This window comes from Mustela putorius, unplaced genomic scaffold (assembly GCF_011764305.1).
Source record: "Mustela putorius furo isolate JIRA1106 unplaced genomic scaffold, ASM1176430v1.1 tig00001179_pilon_pilon_pilon, whole genome shotgun sequence".
NCBI lineage: Eukaryota > Metazoa > Chordata > Mammalia > Carnivora > Mustelidae > Mustela > Mustela putorius.
The window spans coordinates 716,325-730,784 of NW_025421616.1; positions in this window are offsets into that span (position 1 = coordinate 716,325).

The following is a 14,460-nucleotide window of genomic DNA, read 5'->3' on the forward strand; positions in this document are numbered from 1 at the left end:
GCTGCTTTCCATCCTCCCTCAGTCCTGTTACATGTACAGGTTTCACTTCATTGCTTGGCCTTGATCATTTCTTGTTCTATTTCTTCAGTAGAAATTGATTCTTCCATATTTGAATTGGAATTAGGTCTCTCTCTTGTTCTCTGTATTCGAAAAGCTGATTCTTTTTTCTAACACGAAGGTAATTTTTTTTTGGAAGAAGAGATCATGGAGTGGCCAAGGGATGCCCTAAGAGGGAGTCTCGATTGTTTGTGGCATGAATGCCCTCTGCTATTGTGTTGTGGCTCTCCCCTGTCATTGAGGCCACTCATCTGAAGAGGCTCTCCTTGCCTGCAGTTTTGATTACCTAGTTTCTGGGTTGAATACAGTGAGGTTTATCTTGGTGGGCACTGGTGTGCATGTGAAAGGAGACCTTTAAACAACTCAACAGAACGAAGGTTGCAGAATGCTTTGCTCATGAGAGAGCATGTGGGCAGGGAGAGAGTCTGTTCTCCTCGAACTAAGCAACTTGGGTGAGGAAGGCAATCCCCCCTGTGTTTGACTGTTGGGACCTTGTGTTTTAAGGGTAGGCAGTAATGTGCACACAGTCCTATCTTTGGCCAGTAGCTCCGTCTTTATGCTGCTTTTATGAGAGCCCAAAATTTCTTATGCTCCCATTGAGTGATCTCCACAAACACTGCCTCTCACACATGCACTGTGAGAACACACCATCTTCCCATTGTGTCTCTTGGTATTGTCTTTTGTCATGGTTGCCAGGCTGTCTGCACCTGGTTGCTTCTTGCTTGTTGGTGTCCTCTCAAAGAGAAACACAGTGTTATCTCGAGTCGATGTCTGCAAAGCTGGCAAATCTGAAATCTCCGGGTCTCAAAACCCTCTGTTGGCAAGAACTCATGCCATTTGGAACCTCTGCTGTTCACAGCCAATAGCATTGGGAAACATGCTCCTTGTGGGTTCCCGGTGTTCTCCACTCTCCTATAACTTTGTCTTTTGCATTGTCTCACAGCCCTCTGAAGCACCAACCGCCCACTTTCCCCCTAACCATATTTCCAATCTTGCAACTTATTCTCTCTTTTGCTATGGAGTTTGCTTTGTAGGTACGAGGTCCATTACTGCCATGTTTAAGTTAATGTGGTGATCTTCCTGTTGTGTTCCTGGCTAAAGACAAGTCTGGAGTTCCCAGACACTACTACCATCTCACTGTCCTGCAAAGCTCCACAGCCATAAGCAAGAATGAATTCTTGCCACTTGCCTCATGTGGCAGAATTGTGGAGAACATTAGCCTATGTCACATCTATCAGTCCCAGAAAGACAAATAACATACGGTTTCACTCTCTCCTGGTAGTCAAGAGAAATATGAAAAAATCAAGGGAAAAGGGGACAAAGAATACGACTCTAACCAGGCACCCAAAATTTGGAGTTTGTTTGAAGACAGGTTAGTGTTTATAAAAGAGGACTAAATTGGACATTCTTTGTAGGAATGTGGCTGAAAGTGATGGAATGTGAGTTTTTAAGGCATATCAAATTAAATTTCTATCCAAAGAAGACTGACTTCTATCTTTTCAAATTTCAAATTATGTGTTATGTGAAACACAGAGACAATACTCACACACACAGATAAGACACACAAAAGATGGGTAGGAAGTTAGGAATCACACTAAAGGATGGAAACCCCAAATAAAATACTACAAAGTAGAAGTCACAGAGAATCCACATCAGAAATCAACCGAAATGAGAAAGATAAGTCCTTACCTATGAATAGTTAGTTCAAGTATTCAGGACTAAGTTCTCGTACCACTAGAAACAGATTGTTGGGCTGGATAATTAAAAATAAGAAGGGCAAAAAAATCCAACAAGAAAAGATAAAAAAAGCACAACAAGCTCAACCTTTTGTTGCCCATAGAAGATTTCCTTCTAATATAAAGATACACATAGCTTGAAAGTGAGGGAATGGGGAAGACATAGGTTATGCAATTGTCAAGGAGAAGAGAGCCAATGTGATTGTTCCTATAGCAGATAGAGAGATTTTATTCCTTCGAGAGACAAAAGGTTACTGGAAGGTGTATTGTCTTGGTGGATTATCAAAACGTAAGAAACTTGGAAGAACTGCCAACGTATACACCACCAACGTGGGTGTATTTAATGTTGAAAGCATGTGAAAAGAAAGGAAGGGAGTTGTGGAACTCCATCCAATATATTTGGGGACTAGGATGTCCACTTTTTGTATAGGATAGATCATCCAGAAGGAAAGGTAGTAAATATTAAAAGACATCATCATGGGCTCTCTAGACTCCTTGAGTTTTGGGGAAGCATGCATAAGTTGTGTCTCTGGTGACCATAACAGAAGTTCATCCCAAAGGCAGACTTAACATTGTCTATCACAGATCCTGTGCTGGAGTCCAAAACAAGTCCTAATTAATGGAAGAAAATTTAAATCCTATCTTGTATACTTATGACCACAAAGGTATGAAAATGGAAAGAAATCACTCTCCAAAGGTCAATACAGCCAGGCACTAATAGGTGAAAAACACAACACACTCATGAACAACTAATGAATCAAAGAAAGGAAATTGAAAGGAAAATCAGAAAGTGCCATGAACAATGGAAAGTAAAAAAAAAAAAAAATGGGATGATGCCAAAACATATTATGAAGAAAATATATAAGGTTAAACACATGTATTTCAAGCAATTAAAAACACAGGAAAAAAGCAACCTACCTTGATGCCATAAGGAACTGGAAAAGGACAAACAAACTCCAAAGCTAACAGACAAAATGATATAATACAAATGTTCATTGAAATAAAAGAAATACAAACAAACCATTAGGAAAAAGTCAGGAGAACTCACATGTCACTTTTGAAAACTCACAAACTGAAGAAGCCATTACCTGGATAAAACATGGAGACAAGCACACAGTTGGAAGTTTGAGACCACATGACCCTGATAGAAGGGAAAAAAAAAAATAACCTAAAAGACCCGTCTGCACAATTATGTTAGCAAATCCAAGAACTGAGAGAAAAGGATAAATTCCAAGAAACATATCAACTCCCAAGATTAGGTCAGAAGACCTACATAATCTGAACTTTCTACTAGTGACTAAGGCATTTGAAGCAGTAATCAAACACCTGCCAACACACAGAAGGCCAGGTCCAAATCATTTTCCTGGTCAACTCACCTAGATATTTAATGAAGACAAGGTCATTTCATTTCATCAATTCGAGAATTGGAGGAGGCATGTATATTCTAATTTAGAAGTATAAAGACCCAATTTAGATAAGGAAATTATAGGAAACAAATTCCATGCCATTTTAATAAGTAAAGATAATAAAAATATACTCCATTCCTTTTCTCTGTCTTCAACTGCTTTGAAAGGGCCAGTTTGTTTTTATGTTAATTTTTTGTTACGTTGAGGAATACAGCCTGTCATCCATCATAGCTTTTTGACAGATTAGTCGCTGATGCCTTAGTTCCATATACGACCTAGTGTTCATCCTAAGCTATAACACAATTCTTTTTTTTCCTTTTTAAAAAATTCATTTATTTTCAGCATAATAGTGTCATTATTTTTCTTTTTAATTTATTTATTTTCAGAATAATAGTATCATTATTTTTCACCACACCCAGTGCTCCATGCAACCCATGCCTTCTATAATTCCCACCACCCACTGGTACCCCAACCTCCCACCCCCTGCCACTTCAAACTCCTCATATTGTTTTTCAGAGTCCATATTCTCTCATGATTCACCTTCCTTTCCAAATCCCCAGCTCCCTTCTAACTCCAATGTCCTCCATGCTATTTGTTATGCTCCACAAATAAGTGAAACCATATGATAATTGCCTCTCTCTGCTTGACTTATATCACTCAGCATAAGCTCTTTCAGTCCCGTCCATGTTGGTACAAAAGTTTGGTATTCATCCTTCCTGATGGAGGCATAATACTCCATAGTGTATATGGACCACATCTTCCTTATCCATTCGTCCATGGAAGGGCATCTTGGTTCTTTCCACAGTTTGGCGACCATTACCATTGCTGCTATAAACATTGGGGTACAGATGGCCCTTCTTTTCACTACATCTGCATTTTTGGGTCAAATACCCAGTAGTGCAATTGCAGAGTCATAGGGAAGTTCTACTTTAATTTCTTGAGGAATCTCCATACTTTCTCCAAAGAGGCTGCACCAACTTGCATTCCCACCAACAGTGTAAGATGGTTCCCCTTTCTCCACATCCCCTCCAACACATGTTGTTTTCTGTCTTGCTAATTTTGGCCATTCTAACTGGTGAAAGGCGATATCTCAATGTAGTTTTAATTTGAATTTATCTCATAGCTAGTTATGATGAACATTTTTTCATGTGTCTTATAGCCATTTGCATGTCTTCATTGGAGAAGTGTCTGTTCATATCTTCTGCCCATTTTTTGATATGATTGTCTGTTTTGTGTGTGTTGAGTTTTAGGAGTTTATTATAGATCCTGGATATCAAGCTTTTGTCTCTACTGTCATTTGTACATACCTTCTCCCATTCCGTGGGTTGCCTCTTTGTTTTCTTGACTGTTCTCTTTGCTGTGCAGAAGCTTCCAATTTTGATGAAGTCGCAAAAGTTCATGTTTTCTTTTGTTTCCTTTGCGTTTGGAGACATATCTTGAAAGAAGTTGCTGTGCCTGATATCAAAGAGATTACTGCCTATGTTCTCTAGGATTCTGATGGACCCCTGTCTCACGTTGAGGTCTTTTATCCATTTTGAGTTTAACTTTGTGTATGGTGTAAGAGAATGGTCGAGTTTCATTGTCCTACATATAGCTGCCCAGTTTTCCCAGCACCATTTATTGAAGAGACAGTCTTTTTTCCACTGTATATTTTTTCCTGCTTTGTCGATTATTTGACCATAGAGTTGAAGGTCCATATCTGGGCTCTCTACCCTGTTTCACTGGTCAATGTGTCTGTTTTTATGCCAGTACCATGCTGTCTTAATGATCACAGTTTTGTAGTAAGGCTTGAAATCATGTAACGTGATGCCCCCAGTTTTATTTTTGTTTTTCAACATCTCCTTCATGATTCAGAGTCTCTTTTGATTCCATTCAAATTTTAGGATTTTTTGCTCCAGCTCTTTGAAGAATACCGGTGGAATTTTGATCAGAATAACATTAAAAGTATAGATTGCTCTAGGCAGTATGGGCATTTTACAAAGTTTATTCTTCGGATAAAAGAGCGTGGAATGGTCTTCCATATTTTTATGTCTTCTTCAATTTCTTTCATGAGTGTTCTGTAGTTTCTTGAGTACAGATCCTTTACCTCTTTGGTTAGGTTTATTCCCAGGTATCTTATTGTTTTTGGTGCTATAGTAAATGGAATCAATTCTCTAATTTCCCTCTCTGTATTTTCATTGTTAGTGTATAAGAAAGCCACTGATTTCTGTACATTGACTTTGTATCCTGCCATGTTGCTGAATTGCTGTATGAGTTCTGGTAGTTTGGGAGTGGAGTCTTTTGGGTTTTCCATATAAAGGACCATGTCATCTGCAAAGAGAGAGAGTTTGACTTCTTCATTACCAATTTGGATACATTTTATTTCCCTTTGTTGTCTGATTGATGTTGCTAGGACTTCTAATATTATGTTGAACAAGTGTGGTGAGAGTGGGCATCCTTGTCTTGTTCCTGATCTCAATGGGAAGGACGAAAGTTTTTTCCCATTCAGGATGATATTTGCTGTGGGTCTTTCTTAGATAGATTTGATGAAGTTCAGGAATGTTCCCCCTATCCCTATACTTTGAAGCATTTAAATCAGGAACGGATGCTGGATTTTGTCAAATGCTTTTTCTGCATCAATTGAGAGGAACATGTGGTTCTTCTCTCTTCTCTTATTAATTTGTTCTATCACATCGATTGATTTGCGAATGTTGAACAATCCTTGTAGCCCAGGGATGAATCCCACCTAGTCATGGTGGATAATCTTTTTAATGTGCTGTTGGATCCTGTTTGCTAGGATCTTATTGAGAATCTTAGCATCCATATTCATTAGTGATATTGGTCAGAAAATATGCTTTTTGGTTGGGTCGTTGCCTATTTGGGGGATCAGGGTAATGCTGGCTTCATAGAAAGAGTCAGGAAGTTTCCCTTCTGCTTCAATATTTTTGAAACATCTTCAGAAGAATAGGTGTTATTTCTTCTTTGAAAGTTTGGTAGAATTCTCCGGGGAATCCATCAGGTCCTGGGCTCTTGGTTTTTGGGAGGTATCTAATCACCACTTCAATCTCGTTACTAGATATTGGTCTATTCAGGTTGTCAGTTTCTTCCTGATTCAATTTTGGGAGTTTATAGTTTTCCAGGAATGCATCCATTTCATCTAGGTTGCTTAGCTTATTGGCATATAACTGTTGATAATAACATCTGATGATTGTTTCTACTTCCTTGTTGTTCATTGTGATCTCTCCCTTGTCATTCAAAATTTTATATATTTGAGCTTTCTCTCTTTTCATTTGGATTAGTGTCACCAATGGCTTATTGATCTTATTGATTCTTTCAAAAAACCAGCTTCTAGTTTCATTGATACGTTCTACTGTATCTCTTGTTTCTACCTCAACGATACCAGCTCTCATCTCCATTATGTCCCTGCTTATCTGTTGAGTTGGTTTGATTTGTTGTTGATTCTCCAGTTCTTTAAGGTGTAGAGAAAGCAGCTGTGTTCTGGATTTTTCAGTTTTTTTTGTGGAGGCTTGGATGGCTATGTATTTCCCTCTTAGGACCAACTTTGCTGTATCCCATAGGTTTTGGATCAAAATGTCTTCATTGTCATTGGTTTCCATGAATTGTTTCAGTTCTTCCTTGATCTCCTGGTTGATCCAAGCATTTTTAAGCAAGATGTTCTTTAGCTTCCAGGTGTTTGAGTTCCTTCCGAACTTTTCCTTGTGATTGAGCTCAAGTTGCAAAGCATTGTGATCTGAGAATGTGCAGGGAATAATCTCAGTCTTTTGGTATCGGTTGAGTCCTGATTTGTGACCCCAGTATGTGGTCTATTCTGGAAAAGGTTCCATGTGCACTTGAGAAGAATGAGTATTCTTTTGCCTAGGGTGGAATGTTCTGCATATCTATGAGGTCAATCTGGCCCAATGTGTCATTCAATGATCTTGTTTAATTATTCATTTTCTGCTTCGATGATCTGTCTATTTCTGAGAGAGGCGTGTTAAGATCTCCAACTATTTGTGTATTCATATCAATATGATTCATATCTTTATTAACAATTTTCTTATGTAATTGGCTTCTCCCATATTGGGAGCATATATATTTACAATTGTTAGATCATCTTGGTAGATAGTCCCTTTAAGAATGATGTATTGTCCTTCTGTATCTCTGACTAAAGTCTTTAGTTTAAAATCTAATTTGTCTGATATGTGAATCGCTACCCCAGCCTTTTTTTGAGTTCCATTGGCATTAACGATGCTGCTCCATTCTTTCACTTTCAGTATGAGTGTATCTTTAGGTTTAAAATGGGTCTTCTGTAGACAACATATAGATGGGTCCTGTCGTTTTACCCGTCTGCAACCCTGTGCCATTTTATGGGAGCATTTAGGCCATTCACATTGAGGGTGATTATTGATAGATACGTTTTTATTGACATCGTGTTACCTTTGAAGACTTTCTTTCTGTAGATTGTCTCTATATTTCTGTTCAATGCTATTCTTGGGCTTTTTCCTCCTTTAAAGAAGCCCTCTTAATATTTCCTGCAGTTTCGGTTTGGTGGTTGCATAGTCTTTTAAGCCATGCCGGTCCTGGAAACTCTTTATCTCTCCATCAATTTTGAATGTCATTCTTGCTGGATAAAGTATTCTTGGCTGCATGTTCTTCTGATTCAGTGCCCTGAATATATCTTGACAGCCCTTTCTGGCTTGGCAGATCTCTGTGGACAGGTCTGACGTTATTCTGATGGGATTTCCTCTGTACATAAAGATCTTCTTTTTCCTAGCTGCCTTCAGGAGGTTCTGCCTACAATTATAATTCTTCATTCTTACTATTAGGTGTATCAAGGACTTTCGAGACTCTGTAATCTTGGGGGGAAACCTTTCAGCCTCTAGTACATGAACCTGGTTCCATTCCCAAGATTTGGAAAATTTTCATGTAGAACATGTTCCACCAAATCTTCTAGACTTCTTTCTTTCTCCTCCCCTTCAGGGATTACAATAATTCTGACGTTGGAACTTTTCATGGCATCATTTATTTCCCTGATTGTGTTTTCGTGGCTCCTAAGCTGTTTGTTCCAGACTTCCTCCTGGTTCTTTATCTCTATCTGTTTGTCCTCTAGATCACTAATTCTATTATGTCTCAGTTACTCTAGCGTTGAGAGAATTTAGAGTAGATTGGAACTCATTGAGAGCATTGTGAAGTTCATCCCTGGTAGCTTTCAGCTCTTCCCTTATATTGAAAACATGATCTCAGGGCATTTTTAGTTCAGCCCTAATCAATTCCATTTGGTCACCCATGGCTTTCTCCAACCTAGCTATTGCTTGGATAATTGTTAGCCTGAATTCTCTATCCAACATATTGTCTATGTTGATAGCCTTTATCTCTGTTGCAAAAGGTCCATCCTCTGTATTTTTCTTCTGCTGGGCATTCCTCCTCCTAGTCATTTTGGTGAGAGATTGCTGAACGGGTGTAGCTGCCTGTATTGACTGTGGTGCCGTCAAGGTGCACCCTGAAATGCTTCTGAGCACCAGGGTTCCCCACCCAAATGAGAGGAAAAAGAAAAGGAAAAAAGAGAGAGGGAGAGAGACAGGAAAGAAAGGTGAGATAAAAGATAAGATTTAGCCAAAATGGGCTCCAAGGTAAGATATATGAAGTATACAAACAGACACAGACAAACAAAAAGACTGATAAAAGTATATGACAAGAGAAAAAAATATATATATGCAAATAAAGGAAGAACCTCCCCAAAAAGAACCCTGATTGTAAGATTTATATGTTATTAGGACAAACACAGAAACACAGAAATTATTGTAGAAGAAAAAGTTGGGAGAGTGGTTGTAAATTCTCTGTGTGGGTGAGGAAGGTTGTTTTGATTCTTCCTGGGTGAATATTGATAACTTTGTTAAAAGACTCAACTTTCTTAAGAGAAGGGGGGATTACCTATAGGGGTGGCATTGATTGGGGAAGGGGTATTACCTTGAAGTTAAGCTCTATATGATTATTCGAAAATAAAAATTAAAAAAAATGAATTAACTAGAATAAACTAAACTAAAATTTAAAAAAAGAAGTTTAAAAAATAGAAATGCAAAAGGAAAACACAGGTGTTTGAACCAAAAATTTCAGGTTAGAAGGTTATTATGGCATTTGATGTACTGGACATCTCACTGTGACTGTAAATAGGTTAAAAATATCTATATAATAATAAAAAATTAACTATATAAAAATATAAGCCAGAATAGTGGGACCTAATTAATAATAAAAATTGTCCTATGCAGTAGTGGTGGTTGTTCTCTTGTCATCTTTTTTTTTTTTTTTTCCTTTTCTGGTTCGTTATTTGGGGGAGAGGCCTACCACGTGGGTTTTCAGTCCTTGAAGTTCTCTCAGCTAAGTCCTCCCTTCACCTTCAAGGGGATGGGATCTGAGGAAACTGTTTTTTCGGGCTTTTGTTCTCTGGAAGTTTTTATATTTGTTCACTTTTGCTTCTCTTTCTCGCCTAGACTGCTTTTGATGGTTTTTGTAGGTTTAGAGGAAAGCAAACTGTACCCTGACCTCCTTCTCATAGAGATGCTTCAATCTGGCTGCAGAGCCCAAATAAATCCCCCCTTGGCCGCTGGCAGAGCAGGGTCCCTGTCGTGGTCCCTGGGGACTCAGGACTTTTTGCCTGTACCCAAAACCATGGCAGCGGCGGCTGTTTGAGCAGCTCAAGACTGCCAGAGATCATCCAAGCAACGATTGCACACTGAGATTTCCCCACTGGCTGGGCCTGGGAGTGCCTGGTCTTTCCAGTCCGAGAGCACCTGGCTGGCATTTGTGTGCCCTGATCTCAGGGGAGGGTCCGTGACATGAATCGAAAGAACTCTGAAGGCAAAACAGGGCACTTGTGTGGGGACTTCAAAAAGGCTGTGTTTCTGTTGGCTGGTTAGGCTCCTGGCCCCTCACTGGAGCTGGGCGCCACACACTCTCAGGCGTGCTGGTGGTTCAGGGACCAAGACCTGGTTTCTCTACTGCACTCTCTCTGGCTATGGGCTAGGGGTGGCTGTCCTAGGTCTGGGGATTTAAGCCCCGACCCTAACACCCAGATTCCCACAATTTCCCCCCAGTAATCCTTTGCTCTTTTTGACTGATTTCTACCAGACTCTCGAGTTAATGCTGGTCCCCAGGTGCAGGGCACTCTCGTATTGGGATATTACTTTCCAAAGGGTCATCTCTGGTGGCTCCCTCCCCCTTTTGTTTATCTTCCAATATCAGTCTGACTTTCCCACTCCTCTTTACCTGCCCACTGGTGTCTTCTGCTCCAGTAGAGATCCAGACATGTATAACTCTGATCTCAGGCTGATTTCGTGGATGATTGGAGATCCTTGGAAGATAACCATCTCACTTTGGGGTGCAGGTGAAAGGGTGCCCCCTCCTACTTCCCCGCCATCTTGGCTGTTTCATAAAATATACCACAACTCCTAAACACCCATTAGCCAGTTCCCACATTCCCTGCATGTCTCTCTTTACTGTAACCCTCAGCATGGTTTTCAGAGAACTGAGTCACTCCTGGTTTGTCTCCTTCTCTACATATTCTTTTCAGTTTTCCCTTCCTTCTACTAAGGCCATGGTATTCTTCCTGGGGGCATTTAGGAATGATGTCATATGATATCCCCCTTTTTCTCCTTTTCCATTTCACATCACCCAGTACTGTGGCATTCGTGTCAATGCAAGTACCAGCGGTTCAAACTCCCTGATGGCTGAGGAATACTCTGTTGGCAATATGGACTACACATTCTTTAACCACTAGTCTTTGCAAGGGCATTGAGGCTAAATCTACAGTTCTGCTCAGTTGGACCTTGTAGGGCATCAATATAGGTCATTCATTTTCCTCTAATTAAAAAGACTTAGTAAACATGGCTATACCCATTACCACAGCAGGTAGAGTTAACTAGTGATGTCAAGGACAGCTGTCCAGTGCTCTTCCTTAAGGGTTATCTATGATGCAGAATAACAAACTCCTTGAAGCCTTTGCAAAGACATTTAAGGTAAAGCCAGGTAAACAGAGCCCCCTAATCGTTTATGACTAGTATTTCTTAAAACTAGGAGATGTGGGCCCAGACAGCACAATATTCCATGCCCTAACATCTTTCCTTGAAAAGGGACTTTTCGTCCCTTAGTCATTACTGATCCATAGGTAAAAGATGATGACAAAGAACTCTCTCACGCATAGGATGAAAACCTCACAGAGAGCTGATGATACCCAAGAGGCTTTACTGTTTCTTGAGATCTCTAGAAATTGTAGTGGAAATAGCAAAGCCTTGCTGTCTCTGGAGAAATGCTGGACTAAAACCTGGTATACCTAATTTCATTATCTTTTCTTTTTGTATAGAAGGGGGAAGTGGGACATTAACACACAAGACAAACTGAGTTCATGATCAGGTTCAGAGGGCTCTTTTTCTGTCCTTCCCGGGCTTCCTACCTAAAGCTGTAGGACTCAAAGTTCATGTTAGAGGGACGGCTGCTTCAGTGAAGCCAGTATCTGTGAATACCAAAGCATTGAGGTTATAACAACCTGTCCTCATTAACCCACGCCTGATCACTACACTTGGCTGGAATAGTCATAGGTGAGACAAGAGGAACCCAAGCCCTTCCAAACTGCTGGAGCTGCCTGGGTCTTTCATCAAGGCAGTTGCAAAGCAAGTCGTTGTCACCTTCTCCATGGCCGAATTCATAGTCTTTGGTCGTGACTGTCATCACCAGCCATCTGGACTTCGGGAAAGGCAAGATCCACCATTCCATCTTAGCCATAAAATTCCGAGAAAAAATCATGCATCAAACAAAGCCTCAAGGGAGGAAATGCGAGCCCTGGACATGATTATGGTTCTCCCTCCCAATCAGGGAAATTCTGACCAGGAATAAGGCCACCCAAGGAAAGCTCAATGGGAACACTCGCAACAGTGCCAAAGACATGTCTGGAGTCTTCAAGAGCTAGGACACGTGTACTTCGAGCATCTCTAGAAATTGTGCCAAAATGGCCTCCTTATATTCAAAGTGACAATGCACCAAAGGCAGACTCTACATCCTATACCGTTAGATCCAGGAAGGATACATGTACTTGGAGTCCACAGAAGCAAGCATGGAGCATGTTGGAAGAGACCCATAGCCCAAGTCAAGTGATCTGAAAGACTTCCATGCCTGTTTCAGAATGACAACTTGTATCTCCAAAAGGACGCTTTGAAGAGGATTCAAATGTTGAAGAACCTTTTGAATTCCCACAAGGTGTAGCAGCTCCTGTCTGGGGAACTGCATGGAGATGTGAAAGCACAAGCTTGCCTTAACCCTCTCATCACCATCCCCCAAATGGTTTCATGCAATAAGGAAACTGTCCTTCTTGTGGAAGATGGGCATTTCTAATAGAGCCAGTAGAAATGTACAATGTGTCAACAAGAGGCCATTACAGCAGGACAGAGAGTGAATGCTACAGGTTGTTAAAGGGATACAGGAAGACAAAGAACAGGAGAATGAACAAGGGATCTCTGAGCGAAGGTCTGGCATTTTAGGATGGTGGGAGGTTCCCTCTAACTGGCTGCATTCCATAGGGACCTAGGTCCAAATTAAATAAAATATTCTCCTGCCCCAGTCAATCCTTGCACACTGAATTTTTGTTGTTGTTGTTGTTGTTGTTTGTTTTGTTTTTGTCAAACAATGCACATGCCCATATTGGACAGAGAGACAGAGAGATAACAATCAGGGGGTGGAGCTGGAGAGGGAGAAGCTGGCTTCTCCCTGAGCAGAGAACCTGAGACCAGAGTCGATGCCAAGACCCTGGGATCATGAGTTGAGCTTAAGGCCGCCTCTGAAATTATGGACACACCCGGGACCCAACTTTTGACTTCTGAATACATCCTTGTTCTAGACAAGAGTCGCTGCCCTGTCATTGTTCAGAAATGCAAAGGATACCGATTTTGGCTTGGGCTGGTGTTGCTTGAGCTATCCACCTGCTTTGAGAGCTGGTATAGCTTGTCCTCTTGAAGTCAGTGACTTGGTATGGAGACAATACACTCCCATGCATATTTAGGTAAAGATAATTCCTCCACTGTTAGATTTTGCAGGGGGATTGACACTATGTCTTTTGGTGCTCTGCTTCTGTGGATGGTAATGGGAGTCCTCTGTGCCTCTGAATCTGGATATCTTTTTCTGCTCCCAGATGAGGACATTTTCAGCTCTAATTTCTCAAAGACAGGTTCGGCCCTTTTTTTTTTTTTTTCTCTCACTCCTAGTTCTCCTACAATAGGCACCTTTTTCCATTCCTTGGAGTCAATGACTTCCTTAATCTCATTGCCGTGTTCCATCATTCTTCCTTCTCTCTTTGGATTTCCTTCCTTATTTTCCAGTCTTTGTTTTTTTTCAGATCACTATATCAGACATCATTTTCTTTTCTCTTTGTCTAGAAAGGGGTAGTGGGACATTAACACCCAGGACATCCTGAGTTCTTGGTCATGCTCAGAGGGTTCTTTTTCTGTCATTCCCCAGGCTTCCTACATACAGCCATAGTACTCAAAGGTCATGGGAAAGGGATGGCTGCTTCAGTGAAGCCAACTTCTGTGATGTCACCAAGCCTTGAAGTCATAGAAAACACTACTCCCCAAACCACACCTGATCTACACTTGGCTGGATTAGTCATGGGTGGGCCAAGAGAATTCCAAGTCCTCCCAATCCACTGGAGCTGCCTGGGTCTCTCACTAAAACAGTTTGCAAAGCGAGTTGGTGTCACACTCCCCAAGGCCACTTTTGCAGTCTATTGTCATGACAGTCAGCACCAGTCATCTGGACTACAGCAAAAGACAAGAATCCACCATTCCATCTTATCCACGATAGGCGAAGAAAGAATCAGGTATTGAACAGACTCAGGGGAGAAACTCCATGTCCCACACATGTATATGGTCCTCCCACCCAATCAGGGCACTTCTGACTAGGGAAAGCCCATCCAAGGAAACTTCACAGGAAGCATCCACAACCTTGCCAAAGGTAAGCCTGGAGTTTTTAACAGCGAAGACATGAGTTCTAGCATCTCAAGAAATCATGCCAAGAGGGCTTCCCGATCTTCAAAGTGACCAAGCATGAAAGTCAGACTCTACACCCTAGAACATGAGTCCCAGGACGAACTCATGTACTTAGAGTCCACAGGAGCAAGTGTGAAGTATGTCGGAAGAGACATATTGCACAAGGAAAGCCATCTGAAAGACACTCATCCCCGTTTCAAGAAGAAAACGTGTATTTTCAAAAGGAAACATGGAAGAGGATTCAAATGTCGA